The following is a 27,448-nucleotide window of genomic DNA, read 5'->3' as shown; positions in this document are numbered from 1 at the left end:
CTATAGAGAATACAGTGGAATCCAGCTGCAGGTAACTATTGTTAGATAGGAAAATAAAAGCAGTAAAGTAAGTTGGGAAACTCAGCCTTTCCAAATGCAAAATCAAATTGCAGAATCAAGTATCTGAATTGTTTTTAATATTTGAAAAGATGTATTTTGTCTTTACTCATTACATTTAGAACAATGAGGGTTTATTAAGATTTTTTTTTATGAATTTGTTCCTTTTACTGTTGAATTCTGAAATACATCAAAGTTAGGAATATGAATCCTTTTTAATTATTTATTTATTTGAAGCAATGAGTTCTTCATCTAACAAGGCTGATATATTGTTCTTGTAGGACCTCTAAAAGTGGCTGTACTTGAGAGAAGGACATACATATTTTTTACCTCTTGCTTCCCCACATTCACTGTATCCCCTGAAAAGTCTAGAGGTTGTCTTTTGGAGTAAGGTAAAGCTAATAAAATCTTTGAGTTTTTATTTTTAGAGATGCTACCTAGACATAGAAATCTGAAAAACTAGAGTAATTTTTGTTGCAATTTTTTCCAGCATTGTCAGCCCTAAGAGAGCCATTCATGAGTACGTACACCAGAAAACAAATTGTCAGCTTTTAAATTATTATAAAACTAAAGGAAAGTGAGTCTGGTGTTCACTTGCCTTTTAACGTTTAACCTTTTAGGGTATTCATGCTTTTAGCTTTGATATACATCCGTGAAACTAAATTATTTTAAAATAAACAAATAAATTTTAAAATAAAAGCTAATATTCTTCCTAATAATAGGATCCCAGAATCCTATCCCATGATGCTGTGATGAGGGAAAAAAGTTACACTGTACTTCAGGATAAAATTTCAGTAACTGCTTCATTACTGTATGATTCACTACATATCTATATGCTCAACTTGTGACATTTAAATTTGAAAGCAGTGGCCTTGTGTATGTGATCTTACTTGCAGATCTAACAAGCAGATGAAAAAGAGAAGAGAACTGCTTATTTAGCAGTGAGTTTAGATGAACCAATGAGATCCTCCACTGAAACCTAAAGTACAAAAAAAATGAGGAAGTATGAGCCCAACCACTTGCCAATTTCTTCCGTGATCAGGCAGCAGATAAGTTGTTTTCAGCTTGGCATTTATTCTAGCTTAATATCATAAGTACAGCATGATTTGCACAGGAACTGAAAACTAAAGCCAGCTGATAATGAGCTCCACTTTGCCAGTTGGAATGAGCCTTGAATTTTACGTATGATGGGGGAAAAAAGGTTTCCTGCCTCACGGTATAGCATAAACAGAGAGAATGGTATCCAAGTAATGACTTGGAGAAAAATGGCCTGAGGTGTGTGTGTAAGCTGAGCCCTGCTTGGAGGGTAGTGCTGCCTGGTGCCTGGCAGGCACCTGCCTGGGGCTGCCAGCGCAGTGCCACTCACTCGCGCCCTTGTACAGCCAGCACGGAGGGCTGCGGGCTGGGCTGCTCGGGGCAGCCTTTCAGACTACTGTGGGACTGCGGTTTCCCGAGCGCTCGTTTGAACCTAGAGTTCAGTGAAGAAAACATCACAGGATGTCAGAAACAACACAGGAACTCTGAAGTGTACGTTCACATCTACTATGCATGTCTTCCAGAGATATACACATTTCAGCATCACTGAAATGCTATGTAAAAATATGAAAACAAACTATATGATACCGTATGTCCATATTAGCAATGGAAGTTAAAAATTATGCCAGACAAATACTAGAAAATAAAGCAACAAAGATGTGTTTTTTAATTATTAATACTTTTTTTCACCATAAATAAATTGAAATCCTGCTGCTTTTCTTATTTCATCTTGTTATGCACAGTGTTGAAACAGGCGAGGAGAGAGAAGATAAGAAGAGTCCTGCTATAGGGAGGTGGGGAAAGTCCAAGCTGATAGATGGAAAAAAGTGCTGTCTGTTTGAAGATGGGAGTAACACAGTATGAAGCGGTCTATTCTGAGTATCACTTAACTGCATTGCAAATACATTACCAGATTTAGAATAACTGCAAATTGAAACCTGAATAGTGGTGGAAACTCTCATCTCTACAGAATTTTGGTAACACGAGCAGAGTGCTCGAGGGGGTCTCTCTTCTGAGTGTCTTGTTCACAAGCATTTGTTGCCCTGGCAAAGAGTCTTTTACGCCCAAGATACCAGGAAGCTGTTCTTAGTTTTCCCTTTCTATGGCTTTTTTGGGATTATAGCCCTAGGAGCAGATGGTCCTAAGTTCAGTCACTAGTGCAGATTTATGGTGGCTGTTAGTTACCATAGTAATTTCAGTATCTTCTAAAGGCAGAGTTTACAGTTAAATTAAATTCCAGTTGATAAACTTTTAGGTAATACCAGATTTTGGCATAGTTTAATTATTAGTAAGGTGATTATAGACCACAAGCTAAGGCAACCACAGACCTTTTCAAACAAGTATGCTCAGCAAGTTATATTTAACAAGATGCTAAACATTCCAGAAGCATCAAATCCTTTTTTCCAATAGAGCTCCTCCTAATGAAAATAAATGGAAATGCCAGTGGAATTTTTGTCAAGTAGGCAAAAGCTAATGAGGGATGTAACTCATTTCTGACTTTATCCCCTTATCCTATATGAGAGTTCTAAAATTGCTGCTTCTGCTTTGTTATGTTTTTATGCTTTAGCTATTTTGTCCCTGCTCTTCCTCTGCATTTGTCCAGACATTGGTCCATTTTATAGCAGCAGAGAAGCTCAAACAGCAGAAGCAGCCAACCTGCTTTCCCACAGTGAGTAACCACAGGCTTGAAATGGCTGAAAACTGTATGCCACGTAGAAAAAAGGGACATAGAGACCGATTGTCCTTGTTCTGATCCTTTTCCCTTCAGTGAATTATGATTGTTATGCTGGTTATGATCTATTCATATATTCTCCATTGTTAATGGAGAGGATGTTTCTGATGATTTATACAGAGGATTTCAGAGTGATGAAGATGGGTTATCATTTCAGAGAATGTAGATAGAAACACCTTGGAGTGTATCTTGGAGCTTGCCTGCACTACAGATGTTCTACTGTCCTGCAAAGCTTTTCAACACTGGTTCCAGGAAGCTCTCTCAAGCAATGTGGTTTTGCCCACATGTAAAGATGGGCTGGGAGATTTTACACGTGCTAATTGAAAACAGTCCTTGGGTCTAAATAGGGTGGAGGCTAGACAGCAGTTTAATAGACCAGCAAATATGTTCTTATCCACAGGAGTTGACATCTGCTGGCAGTAACTACAATCATGGTATTATTTTTCCAAGTTTTAGGTATTTCAGGAGAAAGCATGCTTTTATATATACTGTTACCTTTTAGTGTTTCTACTCTGAAGTAAAGCTGGCATCGTGTATCATGAGTATTCTCTCTCAGTGTCTTCAAATCAAAAGGTGATAGGTTTTGGTGATAGGTCTTGTTTTCTGTATTCGCAAGCACAGTGAGTAGTGTTGTCTCTGACAGTGAAGCCGTGTGCTTTTCAGTGCCTTTTTCATTGATAACAGAGATCCTGGAAATCGAGTTATGCCCTTACTGGTATATGTTCAGCCTGGCTTCCTAGGCCTAGAGCTTCAGTAGCACTTATAGTAGGACCATATTGACTTCACTGAATTTGCAGTGATGTAACAGATTGAAATTCAGCTTGAGGAAGAAGGAAAGAGATTCTCAGCTGAATAAAGAGAAGTTGAACTTACATGATTGCTTTCCAAAACAGATTCGCTCGCAGCATTAGATGTTTCCAACAAAGCTGGTTAGCACATTGCTGGCAAAAGATTTTGTGAGCATGTTTTGCTTGGGTTGTTCTGCTTTGTCAGTGTGGCTTGGAACACAAAGGCTATTGTTTAAAAAACCATGAATGTTAATGTGCATTCCATTGCTGGGTTATTACACAGGGTGTGGAAAGAAAAAGCAAGCTCTGCTTTAAAAAAAAAAATGCATTGTTTCCTTTTCCCTTTCTTCTTCCTGGTGCCTGGTTCTCCTTTATTTTAATGTTTCTTCTCCAGACTATGCTCTTTAAGACAGTGAGTGTCCTCTAGCACTTTTAGGCAAATGTAAGTACATCCACAGCTGTGTCTGTAGAATAGAGTAGAATGGAATATTTCAGTTGGAATGGACCTACAACAATCATCTAGTCCATCTGCCTGTAGATCATCTAGCAGAGCTATATGAATTTAAAAATGAACTTAACTTACAGAATCAATTCTAGAATGATATCTGTTAGCAGTGACACTTGCAATATACCTGCTCTGAAATTAGGAGGTAATTGCAGTAGAAAAATCCATATCCAAGCTATTCCAGAAAACTCTGGGTGTAGTTTCAGAAGTGGCATAGACCCCACTTAGGCCACGCTGCCACCATCCATTGATTCTCAACCCCGAGCCACATGCTCCAGCTGCCTCCATAGCCCTGGTTCTAGTGTTCATACAGCAGTGCAGTGAGATGGATGAGCTTACTAATATAACCAGAAATAACCTTACCAGAAGACGGTTAGTTTTTGGTTGAACTGGTCTGATTGAACATGCAGTCTCACAGCACTAAGGCTAGCATAAGGAGGGTGCGAGGAACAGGACATAGGAAAGGGGAAAGAGTAGGACTGTCAGGGCCCTGAAGGCACTAATAAACCTTTATTGGCCTCACCTGGGGCCTCCCCACACTGCTGCCCAGATACAGTCATGCTGTCCTCTTCTTTGAAGTCATAAATAACGTGAATAACACAGATGATTGCTTCAGGCCTAATGGCCATTACTTAAAATATCCTCCACTTTTAGATTTGCAGCTGAGTAAACCAACATAACTAGTAAGAAATTCTTGGTGCCTGTGAACGATCCTGCAAAGGTCCAGTGAGAATTACAAAATAAAAGAACAAATGAAAGAAACTTACCTGCTGTTAGTCCAGAGCAACAGTATTTCCTTGTCTGGTGAGCACTTCCTCAGAGTAATTATATCATGGTTTTAGAAGCCTTTTATGATGTTTGTGTCTGACATCCCACTTCCATTTGTCTGACAACAATTCTTCTTGGTTGGGATAACCCATTTGTGCCTATGGTTCTGGGTTCTGTTCCTGAGTGAATCACTTAACCTCTCTGTCTTTTTCTCTTTCCATCCATAAAATTAGCATAATAAGGCTAATTTATTACAGGCTATAGTTAGGCTCGATGAATGTTTGCAATGATCTCTGAGATTGTTTGATAAAACATGCTGTAAAAGTGTATCATTATTGTTAATAGCCTTTTGTACAACTGCATTCTAACAGAGCGCTACTGTTGCTCACTAGCTTTAGTCCTAAAATTTCATTGAAATTCCTAAGGACTTAATGGGATACAACTTTCTGCCAGTGTGTCCCTTTCTCCTCCTGACTCATTCATACCATCAGAAGAACAGTTTCAGTTCTGAAAAATGGAAGAGCTGCAGAGTTTGTGCGAAGAGAAATGATGTCATTTCATAAGTGATCTAGGACTGAAAGCTTTTTAAACAGGGCCTCATTTACACTGACCTCAGTTCCGACTGTACTAGTTCAGACTTCAGAGAGATGCGATTTTTAGAACAGTTTTCTTAAAATGAGGTACCTGTCTAGTTGGGAATATAAATAGTCCTTAACTGTGGAAATGACAGCAGTGTAAGAGAGTGGTAGTAGGCAAATCTCAAATCTATACCTATGGAGGTAAAGATCAGTAGTCTGGGGTTCATTGTTAATGCTCTTGGGTTTTGGTTCCATATACCAGGTTAAAAGTTGGAAGACAAAGGCTTAGAACTCCCCTCCCATTTGTCAGGAGCAGATGAAAAATGAAGGAACAAACTTCACAAGTGGGCTGGTTGGGAGAAATGGTTTGAGCAGATCTACTGGCCTCAAAGAGCAGCCCACACTTAACAGCATAATGGATAGCTGAGCTTGAGCAAGTAAGCTTGAAATGGATTCTTCGTTGCTTTGGTTCTACATTTGTTAGACTGTTTGGAGCTGTGGGACAGTCATCTATACACATGGGTTTTAAGAAGTGAGATTTCTGTGTCCTATTAGGAGACATTTGATTTTATCAAATGTTAAACAGTTTTCTTGGAGCTTCCAAAACATTTTCTCTTCTGCTGACATACTTCAGCTTCCTACTCCTGCTTGTTCTGGTACTTGTATTATTCAAAATTGATTTCTTAATATTTTTAATAATGAGAAATGTGTGTTATTCTCATCCTGTCTGTTCTTCAAAATAGCTGAATAGTCCCTACTCAAACTTTATGGGAAAAAAAAAATCAATAATCGAGAGAGACTGTGTCCAGAAAACTTACCCTGCTTAAAGTCATGTTTCAGAAGTAACTTTAATCAGGAGTTTATAAAAGGAAATTTTCTGCTGATTTAATTCTAAGAAGATGTAAAATGGCTGAACTTTCTTTTGCAAAGAATAGATTTTATGTTGACTGCTCTGAGAAACTGCTTTTTTTTCACCCTAATTCTTATTGCCCTTCTTGTCTACTGTCTAGTATTAATAAGAATGATTTGGCTAAAATGTCTGTCTCTCTCTCCAGTATTTTATGTGACTAAGTGAAGCCTCTTTCCATATCAAATCTTTGAGGCTGTTACTCTCTAAATGAAAAGTCTGCCCCTTAAAACTGGAGGAGAAGAAATAGGTCATGTGAACATGGAAGTGCTGATCAACACAAGGGAAGCACAGGAAAAGTGTAGGTATGGGCATCAAGCAAGTTGTGCCATTTAGTACAGAGAAAAATAAAATTGATAAGAACAGAGTAAAAATACAATACCTAAATGCACTAATCAGGTAAATTAGCCAGGAGTGATAGCAGACAGAAATTTGAAACCTTTGGCATAGTGTCTGGCAGCAGTTTAGAAAGCAGATAGGGCCTTAGGAGGTGTAATTAGAGGGAGAGACCATGCTCATCAGTAATTAAAGCACTATTCAGAGAAAAAGCAAGATGAAGCCACTCGTTATTGCTAACTATCTTGAGTGTCATGTTACACAGAAAATACAGAAATACAACCTGTAAAGGTGAGCACAAATGTCTGTAAAGGCATCACTTTCTTCAGATTCTGTGGATGGATTTACAGTTTTTAAAGAAATGCTCTTTGCCATTTGTTTACAGTGAATCCCAGGTGTTCTAATCCTTAACAACTGTGTAGTTTATAGAGTACTAGACTGTAAGTGGCTGTTAGAAGTGTTTCACAAAAAAGCATATACAGAACCTCAATATATCTTAATACATGACTTGTCTGTGATTCTTCGGTTTAGGCAAGCCCATGCTTTTTCATCCATGTGTTATGAATCTGCATTATACAATGCAGAATATATTTCATAATATTCAGATATTTGCTATTTTTGTAAAATCTCAGTATTTGCCTTTTATAATAGGAATTGCCTTTAAATGCTGCTCTGCTTTTAATTCAGTAGTGCTGAAAAACATGCCCATCTAACAGGAATAGCAGGAGTTTGAACTTGCATCTTAGACCACTTAGATATTATTTTTGATGGCCTGTTTATGTAAGTGTGGCAATTAAGAATGAAGGTCTGTGAATCATGTATAGGAATAACTAAGAACCACTGTTTCCTGTCTGAGCAAATAGTGGAAGGATTTGTTTAGCCATACAGAGACAAAGAAGGAATTGTGGGAAAGCCTGGGAAAACTGTCAGCACTCACCTGACTTAGTTTGTATCCTTGGGGCAACTTGAGCTAGATGCGTACACAAATGGAAGTCCAGGGCATGTTAGCTGGATCAGGTATAAAAGTGCTTTACTTTGGCTCTAGAGAGGCAAACTGTTGAGGTTCTATCATCAGTTCTTTTTTTCCTTCCCCCACTTGTTTTCTACAGCCCAACAACAACTAGTTGAGGTTTCAGTACTGAAGAAGGTAGCTTCTAAGTCATGTAGTAAGCAGTAGGATTTTGGATGGAAGGCATTTGGCCAGCGAGTTCATTGCTAGCCTGAATGTCTGGGTATATGGATGCTTTCCTGAATGTGAGTGTTAGGTCAGAGAATTTACAGAATCATAGAATCCTTAAGGTTGGAAAAGACCTTTAAGGTCATCAAGTCCAACCGTTAACCTAGCACTGCCAAGTGCACCACTAAACCATGTCCTCAAGCACCACGTCTACACGTCTTTTAAATACCTCTAGGGATGGGGACTCAACCACTTCCCTGGGCAGCCTGGTCCAGTGCCTGACTGCCCTTTCGGTGAAGAAGTTTTTCCTAATATCCAACCTAAACTTCCCCTGGCGCAGCTTGAGGCCATTTCCTCTCATCCTATCACTTGTTACTTGGCAGAAGAGACCAACCCGCACCTCGCTATAACCTCCTTTCAGGTAGTTGTAGGGAGCGATAAGGTCTCCCCTCAGCCTCCTCTTCTCCAGACTAAACAATCCCAGCTCCCTCAGCCACTCCTCATAAGACTTGTGCTCTAGACCCTTCACCAGCTTTGTTGCCCTTCTTTGGACATGCTCCAGCACCTCGATGTCCTTCTTGTAGTGAGGGTTCCAAAACTGACCACAGTATTTGAGGTGCAGCCTCACCAGTGCCGAGTACAAGGGGACGATCACTTCCCTACGCCTGCTGGCCACACTATTTCTGATACGAGCCATGATGATATTGGTCTTTTTGGCCACCTGGGCACACTGCTGGCTCATATTCAGTCGGCTGTCGACCAACACCCCCAGGTCCTTTTCCACCAGGCAGCTCTCCAGCCACTCCTCCTCAAGCCTGTAGTGTTGCATGGTGTTGTTGTGACCCAAGTGCAGGACCCAGCACTGAGCCTTGCTGAACCTCATGCAATTGGCCCTGGCCCATAGATCCTGCCTGTCCAGATCCCTCTGCAGGGCCTTCCTACCCTCCAGCAGATCAACACTCCTGCCCAACTTGGTGTCGTCTGCAAACTTACTGAGGGTGCACTCGATCCCCTCATCCAGATCATTGATAAAGATATTAAACTGGACTGGCCCCAATACCCCCGGGGAACACCACTGGTGACCAGCCACCAGCTGGATTTAACTCCATTCACCACAACTCTTTGGGCCCAGCCATCCAGCCGTTTTTTTTACCTAGCGAAGAGTACGCCCGTCCAAGCCATGAGCAGCCAATTTCTCCAGGAGAATGCTGTGGGAGACAGTGTCAAAGGCCTTACTAAAGTCCAAGTAGACAACATCCACAGCCTGCCCCTCATCCACTAAGCAGGTCGCCTTGTCATAGAAGGAGATCAGGTTAGTGAAGCAGGACCTCTGTTTCATAAACCCCTGCTGGCTGAACCTGATCCCCCGGTTGTCCCACACGTGCCGCGTAATGGCACTCAAGATGATCTGCTCCATGACCTTCCCCAGTTGTTTAGTTCATGATCAAGGGTGTGTTTTTTCTTTTCCAGAATAACTCTAATTTCAAAGTGAGTATTCATGAACAAGGTGTGTTTTGCAATGGAACTAGCGGACTAAAAAGACAAATATAATTGATGCAGCTAAATTCAGAGGCTGAAACAGTCATTCCAAGAGCAGGTTTGTTGAAAGGCTGTAGCTGTTTCTGGTATGCACTTTTGGAAACACCCACCCTGGATTCCCAGCTGTGCTTCATGTCCTCTTGTCATTGCTTTGCAGGGAGGGTATCTCAGAACAGTTGACTACAATTTCTTGAGGGCTGGGATTGATTCTATCCTTTGTTTTCTGTATGTTGCTTGTTTACTTGACAAACAGTTTAAAAAAAAAAAAAGTAAGTACTCAGGTGGGAATGAACCCAAGCGCACGTAGGTCTGCTCATTCATTTATATATTATTAAGCATAACTCCTACATCCAGGGTGTCCTCTCTAGCTAGAGGGACAATTTACTCTCTTGGTCCAGCTTGGGCCCGTGTCGAATAAAGACAGGAGTGAGCTGATCCATATAAAACTGAAAGCGTTTGTCACTTTTTTCTCAAAGTCTGCTAGTCTTCCAGATATTTACTGCTACAAGGTTGGTCCTTGGCAGAGTTCCCAGTGTACCAGGTTGCCCTCATGTATTTCCTTCTTAGGATGACAAAGTGTGGCAATACTTTCAGACAAAAATCAGTACATTTTTAGGGACTTTATGGGAGCCTTTCTTTACACACCCTATCTCCTTTTGCTTCCGCTCTCCAAATGATCAGTCTGGAGGACTGCGACTTTTCTTCTAAGAAACCATATACCGCAAGGTGGAGGCTGCAATACAAAGTGACACTGGGACTTCTCATTCCTCACCAATTTTGATAAGCTATAGTATGTGAGGAGAGATTAGATGTTGTTGCCCTCGAGTGGTGATAGAGGAAGAGGAAGCATGTTTACAAGTAGGAAGCTTGAAAGTGGGGAAGGTTACAGCACAAACGGTCTGTGAGATCCAGCAAGGATACTTGAAATAGCCTCACTTTAAGCTGATTGAATAAAGAACTAACACAAGCTCATAGCATGGGCTGAGATAGTCGTGACCCAGCAGAGGCAGGGAATTTTGTAGTCAAGAGTCAGGAGAGCCAGTGCCTTGGGACTGTAACAGTTTTAACACAAATCAGGTTAGAGCTTAAATCCAAGTTTCTGACTGAGAAATACCATATTCACCAGGGCGAATATATCTCTACCTTGAAAATTTAGGCCTACTTGGTGCAATCTACCAGTGCAATTTTTAAAATGTATTTATTTACTATGCCATGTATCATGCAGCTGTAGAAGGGTCTAGAATCTGATTTCTGAACTGAAATTATGTTGAGTCTGAAGCAAAATCATTGCAAACGTAAGCCTGGAAAATTATTACTAAGCACTCAAAATGGCCTATTAAAGCAAGAGGTATGCATAAAGATTTGGACAAGCTCACTCCCCTGTTCACTGCGAGATGTTTATTCCTCTGCTGCGTTCACTGCCAGCAGGCTTTTAGTATTACCTAAATCACACAACCCAAAACACCTTGCTGTGTCTCTCCCAGAACAGTACTTCTCTGGGAGGATGAGAATGCTAACCTCAAGAATGCAGGAACAGATATATTTGTTGTGAGACTCCACTGAAATCTTTTGCTGAAAATCATTGTCTTTAAACAAACCTATCACTTGCTTCCGAAATCGTAATATCATACTTTCTCATAAACCTAACAGACTGTTATATAAGGCCCTAATCTTCTCTTCTTGAAATCTACAGGAGCTTTGCCATGGTTTTAAAGAGGGCATGACTAGCTTGATAGCATACATTTGACTGAGATGAACATTTTAAAAAGAAATCTCAAAATTAATCCATATTTAACGTTCTTAATTTAAAGTTGATATATGGTGGCATGTATATAACCAGACAGCTCTTAGTTTAAAAAGCTCAAAACAAACAAAAAAATCCAAATAAAGGGTTGCTAAAATCCTAACTTATTTTGTAATCATGTATTGGAATAGCAGTTGTTTTTGCTGGTCTGCCTTTCTGCTGGCTGGGTTCCCTTTCTGTGTGACAGATGTGCTATTTATGGAAGGGGATTCTGAATATTTTAAAGCACTGACTGTTAGGATCATCTCATTCCCAGCCTTTAAAATGAAAGAGAACAAAATGCCAAATAACTTCCCAAGGAAAAACCTCCAAATTAAATAGATACCTATTTAATCATTAAAAAGGAAAGAAGAGGACAAAAGGCAAAATCAGATTGCCTGTTTTTTTACAAGAAGTGAATACGTACATAGAGCAGTCTAGTTGTTGCTGTGCAACATTTTCTAATTTAACTTGGTATTAGTTTTCACTTTTAAAAACAGGTGCTCTTTTAGAAAAGAAAAAAAATCATAGGGTACACAGGTTCCTAGAGAAAGAATATGTGGCTGAAAATTTGGCTGCTTTCTTTCTCAGCTGTATTGGCAGGTCGAATGAAAGATAGCGCTTCTCTGCACAAATCTGTCCTCACAAGGATCTATTTATTTCAGCAGTTGGCCAGAAATAATTTATATTCACTTATACATATGGTAAACAATATTTACCTAAAGAAATCTTTCAGTGAAATATTTTCAGAGCTAACACGTTCATCTTCACAATTCTGTTCGTGTGTTGGGTATCAGCTTGCGGTATTTGCGGGTAGAGAGATAGGAAGCTGTGAGAAGTCACTGAAATAGTGTGTGTGGGATTCTGCTCTCTAACCAGGTAGAGCTTACAGCTTGTTTTACCTCGCCTGATGGTTTAGCCTTCTGGAAAGGTAATTCAGGTTATAGTAAACTGCGGCATGGTTCTCTCATTCTCCCATTGGAGACACAGTGACAATGAAAATAAAACAGTTTTGCTTATTAGGCATTTAAAAAAAAAATCAGATTAGCAGTTTTTAATGCTTTTTTCTCAGTATATTTTTCACTATATATTCAAAATATTTTATTGTATTGTGAAGTTTTCCAGAAAATAAGCCTTTTTTAACACTTATTTTATAAAAATCTAATTCCCACGATTACTCTTGCAGTCTGTGCAGAGGGTGATACCAATTTAACGTACGCAGCTGAACAATGTGCATGCTATTAATCTCAGAAGGCAACAGAAAGATGTTAAGTAGACGATGTGAAATATGTAATTATTATTATTATTTCTGCAGCTGTGGTTTAATATTTCAAAATTATTTTTTTCTTAAAGACAACAGCACTTTAGTATCTGCATTGACCTCCATGATGTCAGAATGTCATTGTGCAACCGTAGCTAAGAAAAGCCTCCGAGGAAAAAAAAAAAAAAAACAAAGGAGCTTTGCATCTTCCAATAACATGAGATGTGCATATACAGTACGTAGCATTTTGGAATTCATACTGTGGTAGTGAGTTGTTGCTTTCAGTTTGATTAGACAATCATTGTTTCATTTTCCTTGCTTTGACAGTGAGTATGCTTGTACGCTGCTTAAGTCTTCTTAGTGCTATCTAGGTCAGTATACTTAGGATAGCTTTTATGTTCTGTAAGTCTGACAGATACCGTGCCTGACAGAGATCAGCACCAAATTTTCTTTTATTTATTATATCTGAGGATAGAAAAATATTTTATAATTACTCAGAATTGTATAACCACATAGCACCTACCGTTTCTGCATTGCAGATATATTTAGCTCTAACAGTGCTTGTGGTTAACAGGGTGTAGCGTAGACACAGACAGCTGATCATGCAGTCAGACCCTGTGCTCGTGTGGTTTGTCAATACTGCTCAGGATTTTGATGGACTGCAAAAGAGAGAAAACAGAAAGGAAAGAAAAAGAAATGTTTTATTTGTATGAACATTAGACCTTTAGTTATGCTATTTTGCTGTCATTGTCTTTTTATTTTATTTTTTAATACTGAGACTTAAAAATTAGGAAAGCACAGCAAATGCGTCAAGGATTTAATATGTGCGACGTGAAATCTTTCTGCATCGAGAGGATGTTACTGTAGTCAATCCAGCGTTTCTCCAATAAGCAAGAAGATTGTTTTGTTTTCCTCGGCAGGCGGACTCAGCCATTGCACAGGCAGATTTTGATAAGAGTTTGAAATGCCTACTACTGTATCATTGTAGAATTTGGAGTTTGCTAACAGTGTTAGTGACTGGAGCTCATCTTGCATCACCAGTTGATGACAATTTTCTTTGTTCCCTCCCACCCAGTTGAACCAAGACTCTGTAGCTGATACGCAATGTCACTTACAACATTAATCAGATACTGCATTTAAGGTGAGCTGTCCCTTGCCTCCTCCCTTACCAGAGCTGTGCTGCAGTATGTATCTTACTCCTGCAAGCCTAAAATGGCAGGCAGGATTAACGTTGCTTGTGCTGTGTGCATGCTGTGTATTGAATTCATTATACTGTGCCTAGTATCTCAAATGTGAGTATGTAAATGGTCTGTGTGCCATGTCATGCAGTAGTGAAGACTGGTTTGTGCTTCATTACAGGCTTAGATATTTGAGCATCACCTTAAGAATTCTTTTTTCATTTGTAATGTGGTGAGCTGTTAGCTTGTCATCACATTTAAACTACATTATTAGCCCTTGGAAAGGAAAAAAAAAAAAAAGCAAACTGTGCTTCCAGATGGTGTCACCCTTTTTCTTCTTGCGTTTACTGTAGTTTAAATAATGTATATTGTATTGTTAATTAATGTGAATATCGAATTAAAGCACTTGAAACTTACATATTTATTATGCAGGTAGGAGGCACGTCAAATCTATTTTTAACTCTTACGCAGTCCACGTTGTGCAATGGGCTTTGGTTGTCGAGTTTATATTTTCAGCTGTGATATCAATAGGCTGATTTTCAGTAAATGTGACAAGTGGCCTTTGCAGTGGTCAGCTTCAAGCTTTGAACCCTCTGAGGAGGAGAAAAAAAAAAAAACAACCTTGTGTTGCAGTTTCGGAAAACCTTGAATGAGGACGTTTTTTTTTCCCCACTCCTGCTTTCCCTATTGATAAACTCGGTTCTCCTGATCACGGTCTATTCAAGCTGCTTCCCATCTGATTTTTGACAACTGCTTCTAAAAAATTATCAAGAAGACCAAGAATAGAACTTATCTCCATCGCTTTACATAAAAATGGCTGGGTGCATTGCCATGCTAACACTGCACTAAGTGGTACACGCAGGTAGGTTGAGATTTGCATGTTTTACTGATTTCTTGGTCAGTGTTGCAAGAACATGAAATGGGCTTTGGAATGTAGCTTTCAGTTAAAAAATGTATTAAACTGTTAATGAAAACAACCTAATATTAAATTGTTGGCTTCACATATTGGCATGACAATTGTTCTTATCTGTTTTTAAAAAATCTATTGTGAAAGTAGAGCAATCATGTCTGTTAAAATAATCATATGTACTAAGGGCGTGGCAACGCTTATGCAACAAAAGAATTTTTGAAAACCCTATTGATTCAATTACATTTTAAAGCTGACTATAAGCATTACTAAGCTTGCAGTTAAAATGCAGAAATAAAAATTGAGGTAGATAAGAAAAATGAAAAATATTTAAATTCTGTCATAAGCGGTTTTGTGTTTTGTGCGAAATCTTAAATAAATATTAATATGCTTTAATGCTTATATTTTCAGTATTAGCTACAAACATAAACCTGCAGTATTTCTTTGTATTTTAAGGTAGAAGGACTTTAAAGAGAGAGATTGATATAAGTGGCCCTGTCAGCATAAACTGAGTATCAGTTCACTGAAGTGTGTTTTACTTCACACAAAAAAGGTTATGAAATTAAAAACTTAACAGCCTTAGGTACAGAAACCTGAATTTGAGCATTAAGAATAAAAGGAATTATGAGTATTGTATTACTTACACCAACTTTCGTAATATATTTGTTTCAGAGTAATACTGGGCCAGAACCAGTTTCCTTGGCAACCAAATCCTTTTAAAAGGTGCAATAGTAGAGATGTAGAAAGATGTTATTCTCTTTAATAGCAATATCACAATGCAAATGGAAATTTTGCAGTTGCTTCCTTTCAGTTCTAAACGAGAATCTGATCTCATTTTATGTTTCCATGCGGCTATGATTTCTTAAACGATGCCATGTTTATAAAGCTGTACACAACAAAAAACTGTTTTATTCCTGTTTTGCATTGGTTGTTTCCAGAAACATACCCCAGGTTCTTTTTTTAATTTAGCCTAGTCTTGCATGTAGGTCAAGGTTTGTACTGTGTGTCTATAAAGTGATAGTTTCATTATCACAAGTATAAAAGTACCACTGAAATACTTAGCAGCTGAGAAGTGCAGAGAATCAGAAGTATGTTTAAACCTTCTTTCACCTTTGCTGAATTCAGCCACAGTAATGCTAATAAACCTTTCCTTAAATAGTGGCCCCGTTCTGAAGTTCAGGTAAAGAACTGTGTTTAAGCATACTGGAAAAGAACTTCTCTCGGATCTTAAACAAGCCTTTATAGAATAAGCTCACTTGTGGTCTGCGGTAATTTGCAGACCTTACAGATTTTGCAAAATTTAAGTATTATAATTCCTTATTTCTATTTTTAGCTAATATTTTTAACAGTATCAGTAAAGTTAAATCTTATGTGTACCACAGGTAACTGCTTATACAGAATCAGACGTTACTAAATGTCTCCACTGAGCTTATAACCTAGTGTATCTCCTTGTGAATCTTCTTTGTACGTGGCTTGAGAAATTCTCACTACTGCAATGAGACTTTTGCAGCAGGGTAGCCATTTTCCTTTCATGTCCTTGACTTTAAAATGACTAAGTATATTTTGTGTGGATGAGGACGCAGCACTGAAAATTAATGCAGAGGAGGTATTTGGAAGCACAGCCAATTATCAATAATAGCCTTGACAGTGTCAGTAATATCAAACTAATTTTCATTTCTTTCTAAATATATCAGTTCAGTGCATTCCAAATAAACAGAGTATAACTGTTCAGGATTATGACTTGTCATCTGTCTTGATAGGCCAGTGCTTAATAATGGTAATAAACCCATTTGATTCATAATTACGAGATTAGTTTGACGCAGTGCAATATTCCCCTGTTCCACCTAAAGAAGCAGAACTGAAAATGTAATAAACAGCATCTCTCAAGTGCCATATTAAAGTTTGCATTTTTTTTGTAATTTGATTTATCTCCAGTAGCTTGCTTCTGCTGATTATTTTCCTGTCTGAAATGTTAATATGGAGTGCGCCATTACATGTAGTTATCAAAATTGCATTTCTTTGTTTATTTCTTGTGTGGTTATTTTTAAAGGAAGTTGCTGAGCAAATGCTATGTAGAAGCAATCTATTTATTGCCGCTGATATTTATCTTTAGAAAAGATGAGGCACTTAGTGATAAACTGTTTTTATTACATCTTTGTGTTCAAACATACCCACTCAAGGCATTTAAAAAAAGTGTAGCTCCGTTACATGACCATGCTTCGCTATGGTTGTTTTAAATCCATTTGCAAATTTGCTCTTTTGTTAGGGGGTGCAAGTCCTCTTGTAATTAATATGACTGAACTCAAGTGCTTTCATGAGTCTGGAAAAAACTCATTGGCAGCCTGTGAACGGTAACTTCTTCTAGCTAAAGAAACTGATTTATTTATTAAGGAGTCGTCTAGTAATTAGCAAGCTGTTTCCAGTTTGACTATTATACGTGGGTTGCTGTATGTATTTTAATGGTAGTTGCATCTAGCTAATGCAGAGTGTCAGAATGTTATAGCCAGAGGTGCCACAAGAAATCTTGTGTAAACTTCATCCATTTTATTCTCTTTGGCTAAGGGGGCTCACCGGGGCACGGAGGAGCAGGTGCAGTGTTTCACACCTCCAGCACAGCCTGCAAATGTTATTGTTGGGGGGGGGGCGGGGGCTTGGAGGTTTTTCAGTTTTATCATAGAAGTCTAATTGTTGGTACTCAGTCCTCCCTTTTATAATTGAAATGTGTTCCTTTATCCATGCGAATTCCATTTCTGCGTAACAGAAAATCTATACAAAGCATGAGTAAAAACGAAATCAAACTAAAAATCATTCACTCAGACACTATCCTGCTTGCTTTTCCATGACTTTTCTGCTTAAGGTTACTTCTGCCTCTAAACTTCATTTTGATTTGAAACTGCAGATCTCTCAGTGTGAAACTGTCTGTGTTCAGATAATATTTGTCAGACTGTTAGACAGACTCTGGTAGTAATGAGCAGGTACCAATTAACCCTTTTGAGGCATCTAGTGTCTGTTGTACTTTATCATGTGAATTGCTTTATTATGTTCTAAAAGGGCTTTATTATGTATAGTATTACATTTGACTTCTAGTATTATCAAACTTGAGAATTCTTTAGCTTTGATACGATCTTTTACTGCTGGATTCCTCCAAATGTGATATTTAAGCTTCCCATTCACCATAATATTTCACAGTCATTTGTGAATATGACTTTATTGGTATTTGACATAATAATAATGGCTTAATGCAATTTTCTTGCATTCTGGCCTTTGTTACGGGCAGATGTGAGCTATAGAATACTTATTCAAATCAAGATAGACTAAAAATGTACCCAGCTAAACCAACAAAAAAAATTAGCTCACCTTCTTACCTTTTAAAGCCAAAGTAACGGATCCTGTAGTTCCTGTATAATGTTATTTATAAAAGTATGTGGTATATTTGCAAATGGAAGATGGATCTATGTATTCTTAATTGCTGCTATATAAATGCCTGTTAGCTGAGTCATAAGGCCTTATGTGTAAGATTTTGCAGTTGCTCTATGGAACAATTTAATTTTGTTTAGTATCTTTGAAACAAAGCCCTGTTCTGAATAATTTTCACACTATTACATGATAACCTTATTAGGATGTTTGATACATAATAACATAAAATTAGGATGTTTGACAACGATGAGTAATCATTTAAGCAGAGAAATACAGGAGTGTATTCCAGAGAACAAGAGTTGCCTAGAAATGTCATTATCACAGATACTGTGATGATATCTGTGACAAGAGAGACCAAAAGAAAAGTGACAGAATGGAAAGAGGAGAAAGAAAAGGCCTTCTGAAAGACTGCAGAAAAACCTGGAGGCTTTTAAGATAAAGGATGACTTGTAATTGGTTTCAGCAGTTTATGTGGAGTCAAGGGAGTTGACTAGTAATGATGATTGTTTCTCCTTGTACCATGATTTGTTTACTAAACTGACAAACTGTGAAGCTAATCTTAAAATACACTTGTTTTCCACTGACTTTACCTTGTGAAACTCAGGACCAGACTAATTGAGGAAGCTGTGAAGCCTCCGTTATTTGATGTCTTATTAGGTAAATATGTGAAGAATAATTTGGACATAGTTGAGATGGGGGAAAGGAAGTAGAACCAAGGATTGGTTTTACTCTAATTTTTCCAGTGATCCCAATGATTTATTTTAAACTTGAAAACGTCCTTACATTTCTGTCTAGAACATATTATGAACCATTACGTCCAGTTTGCACTACACCGGTTAAACCATAATAAAACAATGCAGGCAGAAGCAGTATTCACAGTAGTTTGGTTAACGGTACTGTTCTATCGCTGGTATGTTGTAAGCCTCCCAGATGTAGATTTGGAATCCTACAGCATTCCAGGGAAAATCTAGATGAGTCACACAATGTATCTGGAAATTAGTACTTGTCTTAATAATTTAGTCATTAAATTTGGATTTTCCCCTTTGCAGGCTGATACACAGCAGCCACAGAGCTCACAAAATTACTGAGATGGTTTTGCTGAAAATACCTGTCGATACCACTTTTAAAAGACTCTAACCGAAGAACAACCTGATTTTAGGCGGGTAAGTTTATGGGGTGGTTATAGCAAGCTGAAATCTCTTTAAAACTCGTGTAGAAATAGTGCTAAAATATTTAACACTTTAAAACCACAGCATTATTTTTTTTTTTCTCTCAGTTAAAGTTTTACCTCTTTTAATATCATTTAAGAGTTGTTCTTGCTATGGTACTGCATTGCTCTATTCTCATGTCAATATTGTTGGAATTTTCCAGCTCCTGCTGGATTTTTATTGCCATAGAGGTTGGACAAACAAAACCAGGCAGAACAGATCTTTGAAACAGGTTGTTACAGCCTCCAGTGATCTGTACAAACCAAACATATTGGCAGGCGAGCAAACCTCCTGAGCTTGGCAGAATGTTAACTCTGGATCCCAGTCACCAGTGTTCATTACGAACCCGTGCCATAGAATAAAGGTAGAGGAACTCTCTTAGTGCCAATGCCCATTTCTAATATTGTTGTTTCGGTTAAGCTGTATATAGTTCATCTAAAACGGGCAAATCTCTACCTTCATACATGACTGGAATCAGGGGTAGTAAAAAGCCTTTTGAATCATGAGCTGCAAAGAGCACTTTGTAAATTCAAGTACAGTATTGTAATAAATAATCAGGATATTTCAAAACAAGAGTTTCACATTTTGTATGGCTTTTTCAAATATTAGCAGTTTCCTTCTTACTGTGAATGTGCAATAATCATCTTGGTTAAAATAAATGTCTGGTATCTGTGCTTTAGATTTGAGATATGTATGTATTGAATGAAAGAATCAGTGAAATCCTGATGAATTCATTAATTTTCAACCTGTTTCTTTGTATCATAATTTGTGTTATAGGAAGGGATTAGTTTCATTGATCTCAGTGGCACTATTTGCACAAATTTCTGTAGGAAACGGTTTGTTGCGTCATAGTCAATGCGGTGATATCTCGTAAGTAGAAATAAGTAATTAAGGCTACCAGGCAAAATGTAAGATAAGCAACCAAATTTAAAAAAAAACAAAACAAAAACCTCTTCAATTCCTAGAATATCTCAAAATGCTTTCTGTAGTTAAGTTTACTTTTAATACAGAATGTTGTAAGACGCAGAAAATGGTAATGAATTTTCAGAGACAATAAGATGGTGTTGATGGTTTAAACTAATCAGCGAAACATTAAAATTAGATAAATTCAGGTTACCTAGATTTACAGAAGCAATGGGCTACAAAATCTAAGTTGTACCTATTTTAAGTATATTATCATAGAACACTTGCTCAGTATATTTGCAGTAGAATACTGGGCCATAACCTGTTTCCTTGGCAACCACATACGAATAAAAGGTACATTAGCAAAGCTGCAGATGTGTGTCAGTGAATGCTTATTAAGCAGCCCAATGCATTTACATACCATGTGCTCACAATAATGCATGCATCTTGAAAATCACCATATAAAAAGATTTCTGGGCATGGCCCAGTGTGGATTCTTAATACTCAAAGGTTTTAACCTAAAAACCTCATGTTTTCAATGGAAATATCTCTTGTGATTTTTTTCATTGCACTTTAAATTGGACTTGCAATAACTGGACAAAATTGGCATGGTAGGCTTAGTCTGCAAATTGAAACCTTTCTCCAAGATTCTGAAAACTTACAGCACTGCTTTAAGGCAACAAAATATGGATGGAAATGAAGGCTTACAGTGTCTTTCAGAAATGCTCAGGCATTCTAAATTTGAATCTTGCACCAGCATTCAGAAGCAAGTATGATTATACTGTTTTACACGGTGACAAACTAAAGCCACTAAATAAAAATGAAACTGCTGTTGCTCATAGCACTCTCGGTTCTATCCAGCGTATCCAGGCAGAGATATGACCGAGTGCTGCCTGCTAACAGTCAACACCAGAAAAAGGCAGCGGGGTGAGGTGGGGAGAAAAAGCTGTACAAGTCAAAATGGCAGTTGTTCATGGACTTTCAGAATAAGATTTGGATGTGGCTTTTAGGCAGTACTCACGCTTTCTATGCAAGTGTTTGTATAGTACTATTTTGTTTTATATTTCTGGCTTTAAAAGAAGCTCAGATATATAAGATCAGTTTTGACAAATTTGTAACCTGACTTCAGCAAGTTTATGTACGGGTTATTTTTGGCCTTTCTTCTTAAAGTTCATTCATTTGTATATAAAATGAAAAGCGTATACAACCCTTCAGGGATTACTATGGCATCCCAAGATGATACAACTTTAAGAAGTAAGTTGAAAATGCTAATCATTGAAAAGACAGGAAGAATGAGAATCTGCAAATCCTGAGCTTGAATTCAGTTGGTGTAATCTGAGAAGTTGTTTATGTGACCAGTAGCCTAATTAAACCTCCCTTGAAATCAATGAAAAGGTTCCCATTGACTTTTTTGGAGTGTGCAATAAGAGAGAAGGCTTCATACATAACAAGGAGATGTAGCAAATAAAGATTATCCTGACAATGTTAAGCATTTCCGTAACTCTCAACAATCAAGTGTACCAGAATCTAGTATTAATTCCAGATCGTTTGAACACTATCACATGAATCTTTTCACGATCCTGAACCATAAACAATGTTGTTATATACCATCACATGCTACGCTACTAGTAAGGCTTTTGAGGGAATAAGAGTTTGGGAAATTACTAGGGAGATGCAAGTCAGCTGTTTTTTCTTTTTATTATTTGTTGCTGCCCATCTGAGCTGAGCTCACTGTCAGGCCAGGATTTGTGCCTGGGGCAGTTCACGTTGCTGGCAGAGCATGCAACACAAACCAGAGCTGGAGCCACGAAGATTTTCTTCTTGCTGCCAGCTGCTGCCTGCTTTTGCTACAGTCCTCCTGCATTGCATGAGCAGAGGCCCTGCTATAGCTTTTAGGCTGGAAATGTGCAGCAGGATGGAAGAGGAGGAGTAGGGCTTGGGCTGGGCCCCTTAGGTCAGCACAAAATGGAGCATAAGAATATTTAAGAGCGTACAGCCAAAGCTATTGTGTGTCAAATAAGTTGTCATAATAAATGGCCACAGTTAAGTGATGATTCAGAGTAATAGCTATCACTTGTGTGTTGGTTTTGGCAAACTGAAGTTTACCAATATAACAAAAATATTTTGCAACATTTTAAGGAACATTGGAGATCAGTGGTGGCCAGTTAACAGCTTGAAGACCAGCTGAAGTTTTGAAAATGGCTGTGTCCAGCCATCTAGCAGACCAACTAACTCAGGTGTTTCCAGGGGAAGGGATTTAGCTCTATTTTCAGTCTAGTGTGATTTGCTACCTCAGCTGTAGTAAAGGGCAAGAATGGCTGCATTGGCCTGGCCGCCAGCACACCTGGCTGAGAATAACCGTGGCCCCTGAGCATGCAGCTTGGCTGCTGCTCTTGCAGATGCTGGTTCGGATATTTAAAGGATGTTTCCTCTCAAAGTTGGAAAATGAGAGGTGGGGTTCGACTACTTTTATATTGTCTTTCTGATAACTGAATGGGCAACAGAATACCACACAGTAATTGTCCAAAATGAACAAAAATTAAATGTTTAATTTGCTACTTTTCTTTAAAGCTATTCAAATATATAAATTACTACATTTGACAACAGTCAACAACAGAAAAATGTCTGCTGTTGTCACTCTGTCTGTAAACATAGCTTCATGATTGCAATTGATCTATGCTAGCTAAGGACTATGATATGTCCCAGAAGTGTAGGAGGCTAGAAAGTGGCTTGTCAGCAGCACATAAAAAATGAAAGACTTAAATGGAAAATAATACTGAGATTGTTCAGAGATAGCAAGATGTAAAGTCAGCTGATTCTTAGTAGCAGTACAACATAAGCTTTTCTATTTTGTGCAAAAGAAGAATTTGGATTTATGTCAGTTATTGCTGTTGCTTCATTTTCTTTTTTAGACTGGTGGAGAGACAAAGGTATAGTCATACATTTAAAAACTGCTTGTGTGCATTCTGTTTAGTGTTAACGGGACTCAGATTAGGCCGTGCCTAAATTGTAAGAAGGCAATGTACCTTGGAGAAAGACTTTCTTTGGTGCAGATGCACAGCTCACGCAGTTCGAGAGCCAAATGAGTTCTGCCAGGCTCCTCTCCTCTCCTCTCAACCAGACTTGGAGGAGCAGGCAGCTGCTGCAGGTCTCCATAATTGTGCTCCTTCTCCCTTCCTCTCCCTCCACTTGATGCTCGAGGAGAAGGGTTACACAAAGGAACTCTTTCCCTTGCTCATGTAACAGAAAGAGGAGTGAAGCCACTTTGGGCTGCTGTCTCCTTCTTGCACCCCACTTCTGAGTGGAGTGTTGGTCTGCCTGAGGGGTGAAGAGGAACTGTGTTCTCCTCCTCAGCAGCATCACTGCCTGCTTTGACCTCAGCAGTGAGAGCAATTAAGAAGACAGTCCATCCAAGGATTTTTCTCATGGATAGGCCAGCCTGGTCTAGGCACTAAGAAGGAAACCAGTCAAGCCCTGACCAAAATCCTGTCACTCATGAGGAATTTGCAAGAGTTGGTAAGGCTATATATGTTGTTTCCTGCTGTTGTTTAAGAACTGAAACTGCTTGACTAGAGAGGCACATTGGAACATTTTTTCCCTAGGCAGTCTGAAATACTCTTAAGGAAAGAATACCACGTGCCATGAGTTGCAGAAGTGAGATTATCAGACTTCAGCAAAGCATCCAAACACCACCACTTCAGTAACCTTGGAACTGTTTTATATATTTTAAAGAAGTAGAAGTCCGCTGACAATTTTCTCTATTCCTTGCAATTTTACCATAGAAGAAGTAATCCACTGCTAAACTACTGAGACTTCTATTTGAAAAGTACATAATAGTTCTGTGATGTTATGTGCAATCATTTATATGTTTAAGGGGAATTGGTACACATACACTAGTAAGATTGCTATTTTTAAAGTATATAATTTGTATTGTGGCTTACACCCTGAAATCAAGACTGCAGACGCAGATAAATCTTGTCCAACTTCTCACAGATATCGATGTAGTCCATTCACATAGGTCTGACTGCAGTACCAGTTCCTCCATTTTCTTTGCATGCAATTGGTTTTACATGAAATATTATAATGAGAATGTAAAATCTTGGGTGCAGCCAAGATGGCCTTATAAAGAATTTCTTACTCTAAAGAATATTTTGAATAGACAAGGAGCTGATGGGACTGTGAATGCCAAATAGCTCAAATTAAATATATGTATGGAAAGTAGTACCCTCAATTACAGTACTAGTCACAAAAAAGGTGATTGTTTTTTAGTGGATGAGCTGAAGTTGCCTTAAGAAAACATCCTATCGATTTAAAAAAAAAAAAAAAAAGAGAAAGAAAGAAAAAACGAGTTGGTTTTCTCCAAATCTGTTATAGTGTCTACAGACATTAAGACTGCCAGAGCATCAAATGGTCAAGTACAAATAAATTAATGTCTCTAAGTCGAGGGTATCTGCTATACAAATGATGGTTACGGATCTGATTTTCAAAACAACTTAAAAATAATAAATTTTAATTAAGATTTAGGGGGAATTAATAATCTAATCTTCCTTAAATTTGTTTCATGTAATCTAAAAAGATGCTTGTATCTAATGTTGTTCAGTAATGCATTTCTTTCTTTTAAAGGATTACAACAGGTTTAATCCATATTATTGTATTGTTCACAAAACACCTTTGTGAACAAATACTTCTTACGGCACTTGTGTCAGAAATCTTCATTAATACATATTAATATATATACACGCCTCTAAAACAATAATAAAGAAGCAATAGTAAATAAGCAATAGACAAAAGTCCAAGATTAAAAGTAGCCTACATGTGAGTATAAAACTTTGCTTCTCAGTTAAGTAGGTTGGCATAAAAAAGAAGGTTGTGAAAACTTTGGGATGCACTTTGCTTTTGCAGTCAATGCTGCTGTGTTCTTCAACTATTTGTTCCATTTCCCATAGCTGTTGGTGAACAGCTACTGATAGGAACAGCTCAGTTTGTCATGAGACGAAAGGTGGTTATTTTTTGGTAGCAGAGAGTCTTAAGCTAAAAAGATACTCATTGCTTCAATAGGTGAACTTATTTATAAGAATTCCAGTGATCCAGAAGCAGTAATTAAGCTCCCCACAGAGATATTCAGTATTGCTAAGATGATCTTTTAATGTGGATTGTGTAAAATAGTGAAAGAAGAGGGATGTATAGATCAGCCACTGGAATTACGACAATTTCCTGAGAAGACAAAATTTCTTTCCATATCTTTTAAAACAACCAGGAAAGCATATGATAGTTCCAAGACAGAATGCTGGAAAAAAGACCTTCCCTCCTTACAGTACATTTTATATCTTATGTTGACATTAAATAGTTTCCTCAGATGCTAAGCAGCATGTATCATGAAGGGGCTCTAGCAGAGTTCTAACTTCCAGGCCCATCAAGGGTGACAATGGTGAAATAGTTTGTGCTTCTGGATTTTTTTTTTTTCTTTGTCTAAAATAAATCAGTTCCTACTATTCAGTGCTTCTAATGCATAGGCTTAAGATTTGAAAACAAAGTAAATGTTCAGTAAAAGCTCACACACAATAGCTTGTAAAAATTAACCCAGATTAGCCTTGGGCAAAATTAGTATTTTGAAGCAAGCTTTAAGACAAAAGCAAATTGTCCATTTTTCTAACAATGTTTTCTACCTGTCTCCAAGACCAGTTTTCCTCTTAGCTTCATGATTCCAAGTACCTGGGAAAACAGGTTTTGCTGACTATTTAAAGTGAGAGGCAGAGAGAGAGAGAGAGAGAGAGAAGAGAGAGAGAGAGAGAGAGAGAGAGAGAATATATAGGAAGACTGTGCCAAATCTATTGGAGCATCTGGCTAGATGAAATCAAGCTACTTCCTTCTTTATCTAGGTAAGCATTTGTTAGTGCTTCTGAAGTGCTAGTAGTATTGTTGCACTTGTTTCCTGAGGCAGTGAATAATCTGAAGAAACCAAAATCAGAGAATAAAACTACTGCTTAAAATAAACATCCTGATGATACTGCATGAGTTTCTATGTACGCTTAGGAAAAAAGACAATTAATATAATCAAATAAGGAAAATATGTTAAATGTAACTATACTTCAGTAACCAAGTGTAATTTATTTCAGATTTTTTTTTTTCAAGGAAGTATTTAATCTCTCCTTTTTAGTGGGAAGTTGCAGAAGTTATGCACGGAGCTACGTCGCTCCATAAATTCTTCCTCTTTCTTCATATGAGAAAGGCTTTGAAGGAGAGGAAGGCAATCAAAATCCTTTGTTAGGTTGAGGAGGAATTCTAAATGACGTGGACAAAACTGCACTGATGACCGTGGAGCAAGGGGCTGGATATGGGCAACACCGCATTTCCTCGTCTTTCTAAATTTACAGTCGTCGCATATAAACAACTTGGCCGATAGGCTAAATATCCCAGCTGGCTGCGTTAATTAAGCACAAAGCATTCGCTGTAAAACAGACACGTGAGAAACAACGTAGCGGTTAGTAAACGAAGAAGGGGAGCCGGGGCGCTGGAACCAGCCCGTGTTTCACAAGCCACAGGCAAATCTGATTACCGGGGATTATCAGAGCAAAATGGCTGCTGCGCCGTCCTGCCGCCGTCAGCGGGCCGCGCGCCGCGGCGCGGGTGGCGGGCCGCAGGGGCCGCGCGCCGCCGGGAAGATGGCACCTGTCACGTCACCCCGCGGCCGGGCACCCAGCGCGCCGTCCCGCTGAGCTGCTGCCTTCGTCTTCCTCCCTGCTAGAGAACACCCCCAAGGCATGGTTTTAATCGCCAGGTAGCTCAAAAACAGTGAGTCGTTCTACATTCGAGCGTAAAATTGCGTCAGCGTTTCTGTTACGGCTGGGAAAAATCATATTGCAGGTTAATATGCGTTGCTTCCTCGGCTAGAGATTTAATTAAGTCCGGAGTGCAGTTGTTGCCCATAAACAGGAAGTGTCTTCAAGCTGTCTGCAGCTGACGGGTTGCCAAACGTTTGATGTCTCAAGAGGCTCCGTTTTAAGCCAGACGAATGTACTGACGTTAACGTGCTGCACCAGGAGCTTGTATTTTATGTAATTCGTGCAGGATTACGAGACAATCGCATTTGAACTCTGCCGTAGCAGCCCACATTTAATGTAGTTGTAAAAGCCTTTATTTCGTGTCTTGCTTTAGCAAGAAAAGGGGACGGGGCTTCTACCGTGCGCGTCCAGCTCCACCGTGTGGGCGAACGGAGCGAGGGAGCCGCCTGCTCCTCTGGGGGGGGCCTCGGCTCGGCTCATTAAAAGTTTCGGCAAGGACACGGACAAAAGGGTGAAACCTTTTGATATCAGAAAGAACCGGGCATGCAGCGGGAGATGTGTGGTTTTTTGTTGTTTTGTTTTGTTTT

General features: G+C 38.6%; 1 protein-coding gene and 1 long non-coding RNA gene across 9 annotated transcripts in view; one reads left to right on the top strand and one right to left on the bottom strand.

The window, feature by feature from the left end:
• Positions 1-27,448, top strand: part of ZBTB38 (zinc finger and BTB domain containing 38) — a 49,219-nt gene that overhangs the window by 12,236 nt on the left and 9,535 nt on the right. The window contains exons 1-4 of one of the 7 annotated variants that reach the window (XM_087740090.1): positions 12,734-12,792; positions 13,542-13,607; positions 14,370-14,506; positions 19,018-19,131. The gene's annotated coding sequence lies outside the window, so the exon portion shown is untranslated. Of the gene's footprint in view, positions 1-12,733; positions 12,793-13,151; positions 13,608-14,230; positions 14,507-19,017; positions 19,132-25,920; positions 25,959-26,719; positions 26,872-27,448 lie in introns of those variants that run through there. The other 6 variants (XM_087740092.1, XM_087740091.1, XM_087740094.1 and 3 more) reach the window with 6 other exon arrangements.
• Positions 12,640-26,766, bottom strand: LOC148050847 (uncharacterized). 2 transcript variants are annotated; one of them, XR_015700604.1, is made up of 4 exons: positions 26,636-26,755; positions 25,746-25,813; positions 14,062-14,237; positions 12,776-13,125 (listed from the first exon to the last, which is right to left on the bottom strand). It is a non-coding gene; the product is annotated as an uncharacterized LOC148050847 (long non-coding RNA). The 2 variants fall into 2 exon arrangements; XR_015700603.1 differs by lacking the exon at positions 25,746-25,813 and having other exon boundaries at positions 12,640-13,125; positions 26,636-26,766.

This window comes from Nipponia nippon, unplaced genomic scaffold, assembly GCF_047370975.1.
Source record: "Nipponia nippon isolate SJK-2023a ecotype South Korea unplaced genomic scaffold, ASM4737097v1 scaffold_7, whole genome shotgun sequence".
Lineage (NCBI taxonomy): Eukaryota > Metazoa > Chordata > Aves > Pelecaniformes > Threskiornithidae > Nipponia > Nipponia nippon.
This window is presented reverse-complemented; position numbering and strand designations above follow the sequence as displayed.